Source organism: Zonotrichia leucophrys, chromosome Z (assembly GCF_028769735.1).
Source record: "Zonotrichia leucophrys gambelii isolate GWCS_2022_RI chromosome Z, RI_Zleu_2.0, whole genome shotgun sequence".
NCBI classification, from domain to species: domain Eukaryota; kingdom Metazoa; phylum Chordata; class Aves; order Passeriformes; family Passerellidae; genus Zonotrichia; species Zonotrichia leucophrys.
Genome location: NC_088200.1, coordinates 13,777,662 through 13,793,669, shown reverse-complemented (window position 1 = coordinate 13,793,669; position 16,008 = coordinate 13,777,662). Strand labels below are relative to the sequence as shown.

The window sequence follows — 16,008 nt, the reverse complement described above, 5'->3', positions numbered from 1 at the left end:
TATAACAGCCTCATGGGGTGAGTCACTGGGACTTTCAGGGATTGGCAGAGACATTCATCAAGATGTACTGCCTTGGGTCTTTTTGTTTTAGCAAAACAAGCTATTGAGGGGTGCCTGGCTAGAGTTAATAACCAGACTACAAAGGAAATAGCAAGGCAGGGAAAATTACCTTGGGCTCTATGTCCTTTCCAGGGATGCTGGATGTATTTTACTGAGATGCTCTGGGCAAGAGGGCTTAGATATCCTCTGATAAAGGTATGCCAGCTGGCAGAGTGGCCAGAAGAGTTTATAGCAGCTTCAGCAACTATTTAATCAGTGTGAGAAACGAGGCTCACTCTTTGAGAGAAGCAACTGCCTACTTTAAAAAATTTAAAAGGTTTATTAAACCTTAACAAAAAGTACACCAAAAGGACTAAACATGGAAAAACAGACCTGGGAGCCCACCCTGCCCCTGCACCATGGCTACCTACCACACGGCTCTCTGCTCTTCAAGATGGTACGTTGCCTTTTATACCCCTGGGGGTTGCATCAGCCAACCCCAGCCCCTCCCAAAGCCTGTCAGTAAACTCTTCTTTGCCATTTATTGGTGGAGGCTACTTTCTTGCAACTTGATTGGAGGGTTGGGTATTGTCATGCTTTGCCCCTTCTATCAACAAGCTTTTCCATTCTCAACTGTCTGACATGTTATAGATGGATAATGAGATGATTGGCTCTCACAATTAAAAGATAACTATTGTGTAAATATTAAGAAAAGCTTTAGTGATGTACAGTTATGTTATTGTAGTTTAGATATCCTCTGTTCTCCCCATAGTTCCCTTTTCTCCCCCTGTATTGTGACCATCAGACAGCCCAGGTTGTCTAGGACAGGCAGAAAGAACATGTGCACATGTGCCCCTTGTATGGGGAAGTTGGGAATGGAAAAGCTTGGGGGTGTGACATGGCAACATCTGATCTCCAATCAAGTTCCAAGAAAGAAGTTTCCACCGATAAATGGCAAAGAAGAGCTGACTGACATACTTTGGGACTGGCCAGGGCTTGATGTAACCCCCAAGGGTACAAAAGACTGAGGATCCATCGATGTAGCTTTTTCCTCATGTAGTCCTTTTGTTGTATTTTTGTTAATGTTTAATAAACCTTTTAAAATTTTCAAAGTGAGCAGATGTCTCTCACATATGCAAGGGATATTTGTGCACGCCTTCTCTCTACCTGTCCTAGATACCCCAGACTGCCACAGTAGAGAATTGGGGGGGGGGGGGGGGGGGAAGGAACTATGGGAGAACATGTTTAGATGGGGACATCTAAACAACAAACCACAATAACATAATTATACATCAATAAAGCTTCTCTTAAAACACACACAATATTCATCCCTTAATTGCAAGAGAAAATAATCTCATTCTTTATGTATAACACTCTTTACAATTTTTAAAGGTTTAATAAGGGAAAATAAGGGATAAGCAAAAGTAACAGCACTGGGTGCATAGCCAGATGCACATGGTTAACAACTCTTATATACTTTTTCAACAACTCTTATATACTTTTGCATTAGTCAAATGCATATTTATGAGAATTACACATATTCAAACATTCCTTCGAGTTTACATGTTCCAGGAATTCTTTCTCTTAGTTCAACCCCTGACTTCAACTTCTTAGAGTACATGCAACAATGCAGATGTGATTTTGAGAGTCTTGTATTTTGTTTCCTCAAGAGGCCCCCTTGTGTGTGGTTATAGTTATTGATAACCGAAGGGTCACTGGTAGATTGCTCCTTGCTCTTTTGGTGTTATGTGCCTGATTCTTTTCAAAGTTATCCTATCACACAGATGTTCTAGCCATTTTTACAAGTACTTCCAACCAACATTAGCTTTTTCATTACTTGTCAGTAAGTTACAAAAATAAAAGCATTAGTTATTATTTCCCAGCTGCAATTACTTCTGCAAAATACACATTATATAGCCAATATTTTGTCAAGGCCTAAACTATAATATATATCACACCAAAATATACTATCTACACAGGGATTAGGATATTAACCATAAAAGCCTGACAAATTATACTATATCAAAAGCAGTTAAATAGAGATTACAAACTGTACTATATCAAAATAGTTTACTGAAGCCAATAATAGTGAAAGCCAATAACTACATAAATTATTCCTAACAATCAGTTAACAAATGGTTTCTGAATATGGGATTGTGAAGGCAGCGCACTTGGACGGGGGAAGCTCGTTTTACAGGGGGATCCTTCAAGGGATTATGGCTGCTTTGAGATTTCAGTGGGACCTCCATATTCCCTGGCACCCTGAGAATTCAGGTCAAGTATGAAAAAATGCATATTTTATGATTGGCTTTTCACAAATATTAAAATGAATATTATATGTGTTATGTTAGAAAGTTATGCTGTATTAATTCTCTTAACTAGTGTGTTAAATATAGTTTTAGGTTATAACATAATGTTAAAATAGGAACTATGCTATGTAAGATACTTTTCAACTAGCTCAAGAAAAGGATGAGATAATCAAGAAATTCTTTGCACAGAGATAGCAGCAACAAGACACTAAAAGAGAAAAATTATTGCCTCTTTATTGTGAAGAACTAGTCTTCTTGCAGACTCAATAGAGTCTGACCATGATTTACAAGATGAAGGAGAGGAAGTTGTCAATAACCAGTGTTGTGGGGTGACAGCCTTTATCCCAATATCGTGTGTTGTGTCTGGCAGCTGTGCCTTTTCTCTCTCCCCCCGCCCCGGCCATCTTGCTGCGGCGGGGCGGGGAAGAGAGGAGGGAGTGTGTGAGCAGGCACTTTCGCTTTTGGGCTTTTGCTACTTGGCTTGGCTAGCCGCTTGCTTGCTTCCTTTCTGCTTTTTGCGCTGTCTTTTTCTTTTCCTTTTCTTTTGTTCTCTCTTTCTTACCCTCCCCTGAAGATACTGGACCGGCTCCGGACGTGACCTGAGAGCTCCAGGACACCCAGAGCCTGCGAGAGAAGCTCAGCACCCTTCACAACACAGTCTGGTCTCTTTTCTTTTCTTGTGTTGGGGAGTGTTCTTTTGTTACTTGTAAATAAATAGGTTTTGTTTTCCACTTTGCTCCTCCGAGAAATTCCTTCCCGAACCCGGTGTTGGGGGAGGGGTGGTTGGAGGTTTGTTTTGTTTTGGGGGGCTCCCTTTTGGAGATTTCCCCTAATTTGTCCTAAACCAGGACAACCAGAAAACACCCTTTGTTTGAAAAGAATTTTTGAATCATGTATGAGATGTATGAATATACAACAGGCTCTTGTTTTTAAGAGTTAATCCTTTGATAGTGAGCTATGCTTTCAAGAGGAAAGCATCTGAACATACATAATTCTTTGCTTTTATCATCCTTTATTGTCCTCTGATTGTCCAAAATCTTATTGCTCTAATTTGTATTACTGTTTTTATAACCATTTTAGTACTATTAAACTCTTAAAATTTTAAAACAAGTGATTGACATTTTTCACAAGCAGAAAGGATGAATGGAGGAATAAACACCCTTTGAAACTGGTGACAGAACTAAGATGCCTTGGGCATGGCTTTTGCCATTAGCTTTGGCAAGAATAAGAGCCAAAGCTGAGGGAACATGCAATTATTCCCCTTTTAATTGTTTGGGATTCTTACCTTGCTCATTTTCAACCTAGCAGGGAGGAGAAGATGTATATTTAAACCAATGTGTGGCCGTGTTTGGTGAAATCTCTTTTGACACAAAGCTGAGTTAGCACAGACACTGCCTTTGGACTTTGCAGTTCATAACATCCAACCAGGACTGCAGAGAGAGCAGCCAGGAGAGCGGAACTCATCCTCAGACGGAGGCGCGGGCAGAGCCGCCCCCGCCCACACGTGGCCCCGGCAGAGCGGCTGCCTCCCTTCTCACCCCTGGATGGAGCCACGTCCCGGCCGGAGTGGGTGGGAAGGGGGTCCCACATGGTGAGTGTGGGCAGCATGTTCTGTGCCAGCCATGGTGTGGCAGCAGGGCCAGGGCAGTGATTGTCCCCCTGCATTCAGCAATGGAGAGGCCACACCTCGAGTGCTGTGTCCAGTTCTGGGCCCCATAATCCAAGAAGGACACTGAGGGGCTGGAGTGTGTCCAGAGGAGGGAATAGAGCTGGAGAAAGGTCTGGAGCATAAGTCCAATGATGAGTGGCTGAGGGAGCTGGGGGGCCGCAGCCTAGAGAAAATGAGGCTCAGGATAGACCATGTTCTCAAGAACTCCCTAACTGGAGGGTGCAACAAGGGAGAGGTGAGGCTCTGCTCCTAGGGAGCAAAGGACCAGAAAAGAGGAAACAGCCTCAAATTGTGCCAGGAGAGGTTCAGGTTGGACATTAGGAAGAAATTCTTCACAGAAGGGGTGATGAGACATAGGAAGAAGCTGCTCAGGGAGGTGGTGGAGTCATTGTTCTTGGAGGTGTTCAGGAAAAGACTAGACATGGCACTCAATGCCGTGGTGTGGTTGACAAGGTGGCGTTGGGTCTTAGGTTGGACTCCATGATCTCAAGGGTCTTTTCCAATCTAAATGATTCTGTGATTCTGTGGAAAGTGTGAAACAGATACATGTGCACACACTAGACAGGTTAGCTAAGACTGAGCTAACAGATAATGCAAGTCTGAAGTGAAATTTTAGTGGTTAGGTTTATTATCCTAATCTTTGCAGAAAAACATGAAAACACCTGTCAATAGCATCAGGTTGACAAGGTTCCTGATTTATTTGCATTGCCCAGAGATGCTGGAGATGTTCCATCCCTGGAATTGTCCAGGGCCACACTGGATAGAGCTTTGAGCAACCTGGTATAGTGGGAGGTGTCCCTGCCCATAGCAGGGATTTGGAACAAGATGAGCTTTACGTTCACTTTCAACCCAGACCATTTTGTGATTTGACGTTTAAAGTTTGAAATAGGATTGCACCTCCTAAGCAGCACAAGGTTTTTGAGCATGTACAAAGTTTACTTTCACCCAGCTCCACTGTAACTGTCAGCATTGATAATGCCAAAAATAAGTACAGTCCCTGTGCTGCAAATCACAATATAACTTGCTGCTATGCCCAAGAGCCACAGACTAACTGAATAATACACAACAAGACTTCAGGCTGGATAAACATCTGAGTTGCAACACAGCTGTTGCAACTTTGTGAGTAAGTGTGAGAGCAGCTGGAACATAGAAGATGACTAGCTTGGCTGAAATCTGGTTTTACACAATACTGTCTAAAAATAATAAATAAAATAAAATAAAATAAAATAAAATAAAATAAAATAAAATAAAATAAAATAAAATAAAATAAAATAAAATTCGTATAGCAGGGCTGAAAAGCTGAATACCTTGGGGATTTCTTAAAAGGTTGTATTCAGACCTTCACTAGTTACAAAATAAAAGCCACAACGAATTACAAAACATTAGCAAACATGTTTTCCACCTACAGCATTTCTTTACAGCTGGAGAGCACTTACCTAAGTCAGAAGTGTTTGATAAGTGGTTGATAAGTGATCGATTCTTAGTGAGTTCAGTTGTTCACCAAAACGTTTGAAATCAAAAGGTGCTTTTATGCTTCATAAAATGGACTCCAAATGAGGGTTTTCATTCAGCACACCTTTCAGTTCTTGCTTTTTTCTTGCCCTTTCTTTATATTTGTTTTTCTGTCCTGCATATTTTTGTCTCAGGTGTAGGATCCATGAAGAATAGATTTATGTCCTTTCTGCAAAGCTCTAAGTGAAATGGGGACAGCCATGACCTTTTATTTAATTTCATGCCAGTGTCTTTTATCTCTGTGCACCTTGGCATTTCCTCTATTTCCTGCATAGCACTCCTACCCTTGTACATTCAGTTCCATATCTGTCTTAATCACCACACTTTAGATAAGCATTCAAACAGACTTTGAAGCCACTTTTTTATACAGCACATACCACAGACCAAAGTGTTTGGGGAGGCCCTAAAATGGGACTTAAAAGGGAAAGTTCTAGCTGCCAACTGGATTGCCATGCTAAAAAACAAATGGCTATGCTGCAGGATACATGTGGATTTTCCACACAGCCTGCAAACTCAAGACTGAGCCTCTTGTTTCCCTCCAGTAGCAAGAATGTTCTGCTTTCCTCAGTGTTGTTGCTAGATTAACTGTCACCTCCTTGCAAATTGTTGTGCAGAGATAACACAGCGGATGAGGGAAAAAAATACAAGAAAAAACAACACTCTCTTTGGAGTGGTAAAGAGACAAAGAGAGGGATTAATAATACTTGTATTAATACTTGAGATACTTTTGTGAAGAAGATGGGAGAACCCAAGCAATCCAATGCCAGTGGAGAGGAACGGCAGAGAAAGTCTTGCATCAATTTGCAATTACTTGGAGTCAGGAGTGTGACAAATGCAGCTGCTTTTTCCTGAACCTCGTAGTCCTTCACTTGCAATTGCTACAAGAAAGAGTGGAGCACTTTACAAAATTACAGTTGGTTAAGAATTGTAGTGACTGAAGCAGAGTGTTTCTTGGAAAGGATGTACACAGGTTTTTAGCATAAGCAGAGGGGAGCCTGGTATTGAGAAACCACCAAAGACCCAGAGATGAACTGATGTTGTGTAAGGAACAGCCTACAGAGGAGACAATTTTTAGCTTGCAGTGTTGGTGTGCTCAGGCTGTGGCCACAAAAGGAGACTTGGATGGACTGAATCTCCGGTAAACAAGAAATGCACAGCCTTGTAACCAGGGTGTGCTAAGCATCACCCATTACCTGTTCCAAACCTCTGTTCCAAATTAAAAGGACCTACAATACCTCAAATACTGTCTTTCCTTCAAGTTGTAGGAGTAGTAGTAGCCACCAAATTTGCTATGAAAGCCCAACCCATGGGTGTGAAATGCATCCTCTTTGGTAAGGTAGGGAGGTAGAACACAGCATTATGAACTATTCCCATATTACCCAGATGTGTCTGCAGATGTGCAGGTAAATTTGGAGCTTTTGCATACCCGGGACTGTACCTAAAGTGATCTTTGATTTAGCAGAACTGTGCTGCTTCCAAGAGGAAAGGCCCTATGGGAGATGGTCTGCAAACTGATCTCTCTCTCACCTGTTGCTGAACCTGAGGTTGTCTTGAGCAGAAGGCTCTGCCCTGGAGGGCAGAGGGAAATCCTCTCTTTTGTGAAAGATTTTGTGTGCCTGGAATCTCCTGAGGAAATAGCAGAGCACAGATTCATCCAAAGGTGGGAACAGAAGAGCTTTTGCCAATCAACTCCAGGTGCTGTCAATGGCAGATGAAGAAAGGGATTGCAGGTTGTAGGCTCAAGAAAAGAGGTTGGACAAATGGGCCCAAGAACACAAGAAGCAGCCAGCCTAAGATAATAAAGAGAAAAAGTGACATTTTCAGGCAACCAGTGACTAGGAAAAACAAAATAGCAGACCAACTGTGTTGCAGACATTTTTAATGTAAAATCCTTTCCTTAGGATTTTTTTTCCTCCTGAGAAGCTGAGAGGCCTCAGGGACAAAATGTAAATAATGGTTATCTGCTGCTGTGGAATGAAACAGGTGGATCTTTGGTTGGCCCATCTTGGATGTTTATAATTGATGGCAAATCACAGTACAGCTGTCTCAGAGAGAGTCTGAGACTGCTGTTTTTATTATGATTCTTGCTGATTCTATTCTTAGCTTAGCTAGCCTTCTGAGCTGAAATATTTTCTTCTATTCTTTTAGTATAGTTTTAATGTAATATATATCATAAAATAATAAATCAAGACTTCTGAAACATGGAGGCAAATCCTTGCCTCATCTGAAAACCCCTGTGAACACCTCACAGTTGGTGACTCTGAGTGAGGAAATTCATCACTTGGTGAGACCCCAGATGAGCTGCTATACTGGGTAAACCCCGAGTGTGTGGCATTGATGGTCACCTCACAAGTGACCACAGATGTGGATTTGCTGTGATGCAGCAAAACATGAAACGATGCTTATGTACACTACAGGTTCCTGGTCTGGCTTCTCCCCTGCAGTCACTGAGAAAATAATTTATTACAACCATTAGGGCACATCAAGTTCAGCAAGCATTTGCAAGCACAAAAGTCAGAAGGAACACCCTCCTGCACATGTGAAATCTGCTGATTTCTTGTCTGTCCAACAAGGGCATTACTAATTGTACCACAGATTATTTTTCAGCTTCTGCATTTACCTCATTTTCTCCCCTTGGGGCTCAAGCAGATCACCAGGATCTCCCAGAACCAGGGCATTCCATTAACCACACCTTCCTATGCAGCATAAACACTCTGGTTCTTGCGCTGTGGGAGGAGGGGAGGAAGAGCGTGTATATTTCTCAGGCAAAAGTGGTGAATACAGGGAAATCAATAGTTTAGCAATAGTAGAGAGTCTCTTCAAAGAGGAATGCTTTTTATCAATATGATGACACATTTTTCTTTCAAACAGAGTTTGAATCAGAATACTCTGGCTGTTGTCTTGTACAGTTTTGCATTTTGATTGTTAAATAGGCCGGTCCCAACTGGAAATTTACAGGTTTGTCATCAAAGACCTTTGTTCACAAATATTCTGTTTCCTTATTCCTGTGCTTTATTTATGTCATAAATAACAGTAAAACTACAACATCTGCAGTGTTAGCAGCCATCACCACATCTGTTTCCTTTTCTCTCCCTGCATTCTTACACCCGCAACTCTACTGGCACAGGTGAATTTTTAAGATAATTCATAATTGTGGGAATAACAAAAAGGTGTTATTAATGATTAGATAATAATCAAATTATACTTAATGATAAAAAAATGCAGATTGTGATTAAAGAATAATTCAATTATAATTTAATGGTGATTTAACAATAATTAATAATTAAGCTGTAACTAAATGGTAATTAATTGAACCATGTTTTAAGTTTCTGATTTCAACAATGATTTAAACCGTGATTAGACTCTGCTACTTACTACACTTCTACATCTAAAGCTGTAGCTGGATATATAAATGTCATGAGCCTACAATATACATTTACACTAAATGTAAAATGTGTTACCTCATTATAGACATCAGGTGTTGGGTAAGGTGGTCTTAGCCTCCAGGAGTATCCTTGAGCAATGTCCCAGCTCACGGGGAGATTTCCACCCAGCCACACAGGAGAGCTTGGTGGGCTTGCAGGGGTCACACAAATCCACAGCCCACAGGGACTGAGGGAGCCAACACCTCTTTTGTAGAGGTGCAGGGGTGAGGCTATTGCAGCTCCAGTTTTGTCTAATCCCAGCTCAGGTGGGTACCTTTAGCTCCTGTAAAACATGGCCTAGACACCTGAATTCCTGGGAAGACAGGCCTGGCACAGTCACAGAATGAGACAGCTTGGAAGGAACCACAGTGAGTTCCAAGTCCCTCCTCCAGCAGGGTCATTCCAGGACACATTGCAGGATTGTGCCCAGGTTCTGAAATGTCTTCAATGAGGGAAACTCCACAACCTCTCTGGGCAATCTGTTCAGTGCCCAGACATTGCACAGGGAAGACATTCTTCCTTACATTCAGGTGGAGCTTGCCAGAGATCAGCTCCTGCCTGTTCCTCTTGTCCCACTGCTGGACCCCATGTCCATCCCCATCCATCCCCCAGGCCCCTCCCCCAACCTCTCCCTGGAGAAACTGACAGACATGGATCAGGTTTCCTCTCAGCTGTCTCTTCTTGAGGCTGAGCAGCCCCATCTCCCTCAGCCTTTCCTTACATGAGAGATGTTCAAATCCCTTTATCATCTTCTGGAACACAGGTAGCTTTTCCTCCAGCCTTTCCAGTCAAAGGGAAGGGGATTTGAAATCTGGCAAAACAACAAATGGTCACAGGATTGGTGCCACAGCCAGGGGTGCAGCTTGGACCATAGGAGGTACTTGCAGAAACCTGTTGGGACTGCTGGGGTCCTTTGACACAGAGAGGGAATTTCAGTGACAGACTCACCAAGTTGTTAAGGGTCTTAATTTAAACCTGCTGTGGGATGGGAACTTCAGGCATTTCAGTTTAAAGCCAGGGCTAGCAAGAGAGGCCCAGAATATGGGGAGGGATCACAGATCAGCAGGAGGGCACCTGAATGGCAGCACAAAGGAATTCCAGCCACTCCAGCCACTACTTTGCCTTCATCAGAGTCCAACTTACCTGCCTCTGTGCCATGGCATGAGGAATGAATATGGGAAGCTGGAGTCACAGGCACACCTGCAGGGCTGGCAGCTCCTTGGCATCATGGCAATGTACTGGGGTGGATCCTGAAACTGCAGTGGTGGAATGGAAGGATACAGAATCTTTAGCAAGGGCAGGTGGGGGAGATAAGGAGGGGTCACTCTCTATGCCAGTGACCAGCTGCAGTGAATGGAGCTCTGCCCAGCGTTGGATGAGGAGCTGTCCAACAGATGATGAATCAGGATTAAGGGAGGACAGGGACAGGTGACTTTATTATGGGGGTTTGCTACAGGCCACTGCACCAGGAGACTAAGTGGATGAGTCCCTCTATAGACAGACAGACTCTTGTGATCACAAGCCCTGGTTCTGTTGGGGCACCTCAACCCCCTGTCACACCTAAAAAAATCACAGACGGCTCTCCAAAGTCATTGCCTTAAGTCTCTGTGTTTAGCTATTACCTTGCAGACCTCTTCTCAGGCTGCTTTCCACTCCCAGTTCCATCTGATCTGACTGCTGGGTAGCAGCAGAGGGAGCACTGCTTTCTCATGGGATTGCCCTGCAGGGAGGCAGCCAGGTGAAACAGCTGTGCATGTTTATGTGACAGAGGAAAATCAATAAACATGAGAAACAAGACAGAAGTTGGGGAAATATCTGTAGTGAATATATATTGAGTTCACAACCTTTTTCACTGGTGGCATAGTCTTGTCCTTTTAGTTCAAACAAAATGGGCAAAGTGTCATTCACCTGCCACAGCTATGTCCCTTGTTTCTTAGTTCAGTAGCTTTCAAACTGTGCTTCATGGATCTCCAGGGATTTATGAACAACCTGTAAAAGTTAACTACAGTCTGATGAGAAAAACAAGCCAGCCTATGACGAAATTTACATTCAAGTTTTAACTCTGCAGTTTCCTGTGTTACCTAATTGGTCACGGTTACACCCTGAATATTTGTGCATTTTTACTCTTCCAATAGTGCTTAAATTCCATCTCCTTGGACAGAAGAGGTCTGTACATTCACTGACAGGCCTTGAGGAATGGCAGATCAAAACAGACAGCAGTGCCTTCAATTTCTATCTCATGCACCACATAATTTTTGCAAATGGCCAGGTCCTCTGCACCTCTCTAGCCACTTCTCTTACATTTCAAGCTGTCATTAATCTGTTAACTGTGACAGTGTTACATCTACAGTACACAGACCATAAGAAACAAAAGTTCTAAGGGAGCTGAGAGCTTAAGTGCAGCAGCCCTGATCTCTTCCTGGCTTATCTGATGATAAGATGATAGATGACACTCATCATCTACAAACAAGCAAAGAACAATTGCTTTCAGCAGTGCTTGAGGAGGTGAGAGATATATTTGGTACCTGCCAGTAAAATGGAATCAAATAACTACTGGTGTCTTACCATTAAGGTTCCTCTGAACATTTTTAGTAGCACAGCTATTGCTGGGATGGTTGTATTTTCTGGGGAGCCCAGCTCCCAGTTTGGCATGGAAGTGCAGCAATCAGATCTGTGGATGCTTGGCTTCTGCTGGACACTGGTGTTGTCAAGGGAGGCCTGACACATTGCAGGAATATTATCTGGCAACTGACCTACTAAAAGCTGTCAGAAAATAAGAGGAATTGCAGATGAGAAAAGCTGGCCATCTGGCCCAGTAATAAGGATCAGTTCTTGGCAGGGACCTCAGGTTTTGGAATTTGAGGATATCTGTACAGTCCCTGTCAGCATGCCCATATGTTACAGGAGATCTCTCTATGGCTCCTTGGAAAGCTTCCACTGACTTCCTCAGATTCGAGCAGGACATTTGTCACAGCACCACAAAGGCCTTGTCTCTGCCAGAGAGGGTTCATCAGCAGGGGAGCTGGTCCTGAGCTGGCAGCTCTTCTGCATGGTGTTAGGCTGGGGTGTAGAAAAGCTTTTCACACAAAGGTTTGAGCTTGGGTGCTGCTGTAGGTTCAAAAGTGTAAAGTACCATTTGTGTGAGCACCATTACTCCCACTACTGCTATGGCCAAGCTGGGACTGTGACAGCCCATGACATTTCCGAGAAATTTTCCAAGAGCCTGCCTTTGTTTCCCTCTTTCATCCCTTTGTAGAGAGATGACTCAATGGCTCTGACCAAATTACTTCATCCAGCTGTTTTAATGTTAGGAAAGAAATGGCTTTTCCCACTGACACTGAGAAGAAGTGTAGATAGGCCAAAAAGAGCCATTTAATAATATAATTGTACAGGAATAGTTGTGTCTCTGTCTCATGGTGCAAGAAGGAGAAGGCAGATGGTCTCTCTTATATTCTGGAGGAATCTAAAATTTTGCAGCTTTGAAACATAAAGGAAATTTTTTTTTCCAGGAACAATCCAGCAGGTTAAAAGCAAGATTAGTGACATAATGGAATTCATGTGAACAGTCTAATTGCCCAAATTTTTGTGTAATCTTCTGAAAGCCAGGCTGTGAGGTGTTCAGGGCAGCCAAAGAAACAGAACAGAAAAGCTAAATATGGCAAACTCTAGCTTGTGTGAAGGTGAAGGTTTGCTTAAAGTGAGTGTGCGTGTATGTGCGTACAAAAATATTATATATTTATAGAAATGTTTCAGTTTAAAATTCAAGGCATATACTTTTAAATTGCATTCTTTTAAATAAGAAGTAGGAGTCAGTGGCTTAATTACATGTTCATGTTGCTGTACCCAAGTATTTCACAGAGTCTAATAAGGAGGAGACATCTGAGAGAAACAGGCACACACATTACCCTTAGCATACATAGACCCATGCTTCAGACTTTGGGGAGGAGAGTGACAAAAAAACACCTTTCGAAGTGTGTGAACAGCAACAGGGAAGCATGTATGTCTCCAAAGAGGTAAAAGTTTGTCTCTCCCATATGTGCTAGACTAAGATACAAGAATTCTGGCTTTGCTTTGTGGCTGTGATCTAAACATTATTATGTCACTGTCACCAGAGAGGGGTACCTAACCTTTAACAGAAAGGGATATCCACACACCCTGCATCCACCTTGCCTGTTGTTACATGTTTGAAGCACAGTAACAAACACACTAAGTCCTTTCGAACTTGGTTAGATCAGAGTTCCGATGTGCTAAAAAAGCCTTAGGGGTCCTTTGCTGGAAATTAATTTTGGCTCATCTGTCCTCAATGTCCCAGTACTATTCTGTGATGCCTCCACCATACAGGATTCCACAGGGGCCTTGTATTTTAGCTTACCCAGAGACTAGTCCCCTGCTTTCTATTTTCTCTATCAGTTCCTATTTCACTAACCATGCTTTTTTCTTCCTTTCTAGCCTTGGACAACCTGTGCAGGTTTGGCAGCAATGGCCCCAGTGGTATCCTGCAGTCCAGGGAGAAGGATGCATTGGAGGTAAAGGATTGAGGGCATGAGCAGTGCAGGAGTGCTCTCTTTCTGCAGTAGTTATGTTCCACTGGGCCTGGCGGCTATGTGGGAAGTGGTGCCATTGGTCCAGCCCTTTCATTTATCTCCTCACCCTGACTGTGGTGACTTTTGGTGTGCTGGCACCTTTGATCTGCCACTGGCTCCTGCAGTCTTACTTGTACCTGCAGTGCTGGCACCTGAACCCCATGAGCCAGGAGTTCCTGGAACAGAACCAGCTGGAGGGCCAGGATGCTCTCCATTACTTTGAGAAGATGCAGATGCCAAATGCCTCCAAGGCCTCCGGCAGCGACACCTTCCAGCCCTTGCTGCTGACCACCATTATCACTGTGCAGAGGCAGAATGATTTCCACTACATCTTGCAAGTGGCCTCCCATTTCCACTGCCTCCTCCAGAAATGTGGGGCGCGTTGCCAGAGCCACCGCACGCTCCTCAGTAACATGGAGGCAGACCCCAGCTGCTGAGCAGCCTCTTTCCTACGGTCAGTCATGACAGAATGGGAGAGAATCCTGACTCCGGCCTGAACCAGTTTGAGAAGGAGAAGCAGGACTACATTTTCTGCCTGGAGCAGTCACTGTTGATGTACAGCCCAGAGTACATCCTCCTCATGGAAGATGATGCTGTGCCAGAGGAGGAGATATTTTCTGTCTTGCAGCACCTCTTCTCGGCCCAGTTCTCCAAGCCCTACCTCAGAGACGCTCTCTACTTCAAGCTGTACTGTCCCGAGAGGCTCCAGCACTACATCAACCCCGAGACCATGAGGATCCTGGAGGGGCTGGGCCTGGGCATGTTCCTGGGGCTGGTGCTGAGCTGCGTGTACTGCCGGGCTGTGGGGCGGGCGGGCCCCAGCTGGTGCCTGGTGGCATTCTTCACCCTGTACAGCATGGCCCTGTCGGAGCTGGTGGGGCAGCACTACGGGCTGGAGCTGCGCCGCCTGCACCCCATGGTCTACAGCGTGGCACCAGCCAGCAAGTGCTGCACGCCCGCCATGCTCTTCCCCACTGCCTCTGCCTGCCGGGCCTTGGGATACCTTGTGGGGGCTGCGCTGCCGCAGGGCTTTGCCAAGGACATTGCCCTCTACTCGCTGCTGCAGGGCAGGGTGAGAGCGCTTTCATGGTGGAGCCCAACCTGGTGCAGCACGTGAGGATGTACTCCAGCCTCCGACTGAACAGCGACCCGAAACTGCTGTGAGCTGCTCCTGCCTTTCTGCATAACAACACCCAGCACACTCGCCATGGGGCAGAGGGATAGTGTGCAAACTCGGAGTCTATGCTGCTTGTCTTCACATGGACAAAACTAACTCTCTCTAAAAGTACAAGTTTTCTTAAAAAATCAGCTTTTGTTCATGGAGACCCTATTTAATATGATCTTGGAATTAATGCATCACCATGCAGCACCTGGGAGGGAAGTGAAGGATTCCAGCTTACTCTCCTTAGCCATTCCAAAAAAAAAAAAGCTCTCACACCAACATGCACAGCTTTCCTGCCTACTCTTCCTGGACAGTGGTTACAAAAATCCTCACCTTAGGGCAGCAGCAATGTTGGACAAAGTGAATGTTTCAAATTTAAGCTAATGATGAGGGGAAGGCCTTATTTCCCCATCCTTACTAAGGTCTTATCTGTGACCTGTCTCCGTTCCAAAGCTGTGGTTTTGAGCAGACCCATCAAAAGCAGAAGTCATTGCTGGAACTTTCCCACAAGTTCTGCCTAGATACTTCAAAGTTTTGAAGTCTCTTTAGTTACTGTCTCCCTATCTGTGCCTCCACCATTCCCACTTCTTTTCCTTCAACCAGAGGCTGTTAAAAACAAAACCTCTGCTGCTTCATTAAAGGTCACCTCTGAGAGTAGGGATAGGAAAACAGAATCACAGCCACTGATGCCACACAGATGGGCTCCAAAGGCACATTTTTATTGATACACAACACACATTGTACACAATGTTTGCTGTGTTGGTCGGGATCATCACTCATTGTTCTGTATCCATTAAAAGAGGTCTTGTCAGCCATTGAGCGAACTTATACATTCAACATGAATTCACCTTGACTTTCCATCAGCACAGAGGCAAAGGAAAGATTCAATCAGGTGCTGTTGTGCAGGATCCTTGTTCATTCTGGGGCTGTAATTCACAGCTCAGCTGGAGTGGTTCATTCACTACTCCTGGCAGAAAGCAAAATGATGGTGGGAAACAAAGACAGCTGTTCACAAGAGCAAGCAACAATAGCACAGCACATCAAGGGGCCACTCTGACAGTGACCAGTCTCCTGGTTGTTAGGCATCTGGGAGAGGTACTTTCCACCAGGGCTATGGGCACAGTTAAATAGAAAACCTTGCAACAGACAGGAGACCTCATACTGAATAAAAGCAGGCAAAAATTTGGTATATCTGATGAATAGCCAACTTTGACTTTAGTTAGCTTGGAATAAAATTCATTTTGAGGTGGCATCTGGTGGAACTATTTTAAAAACCATATTCCTTGCTTTGGAATGAACCAAGAAAATA

General features: G+C 44.0%; 1 pseudogene; it reads left to right on the top strand.

Moving 5' to 3' along the window:
• Positions 1-13,533: 13,533 nt before the first annotated feature.
• On the top strand, positions 13,534-14,701 carry LOC135460172 (post-GPI attachment to proteins factor 4-like; annotated as a pseudogene).
• The last annotated feature ends 1,307 nt before the right edge of the window (positions 14,702-16,008 follow it).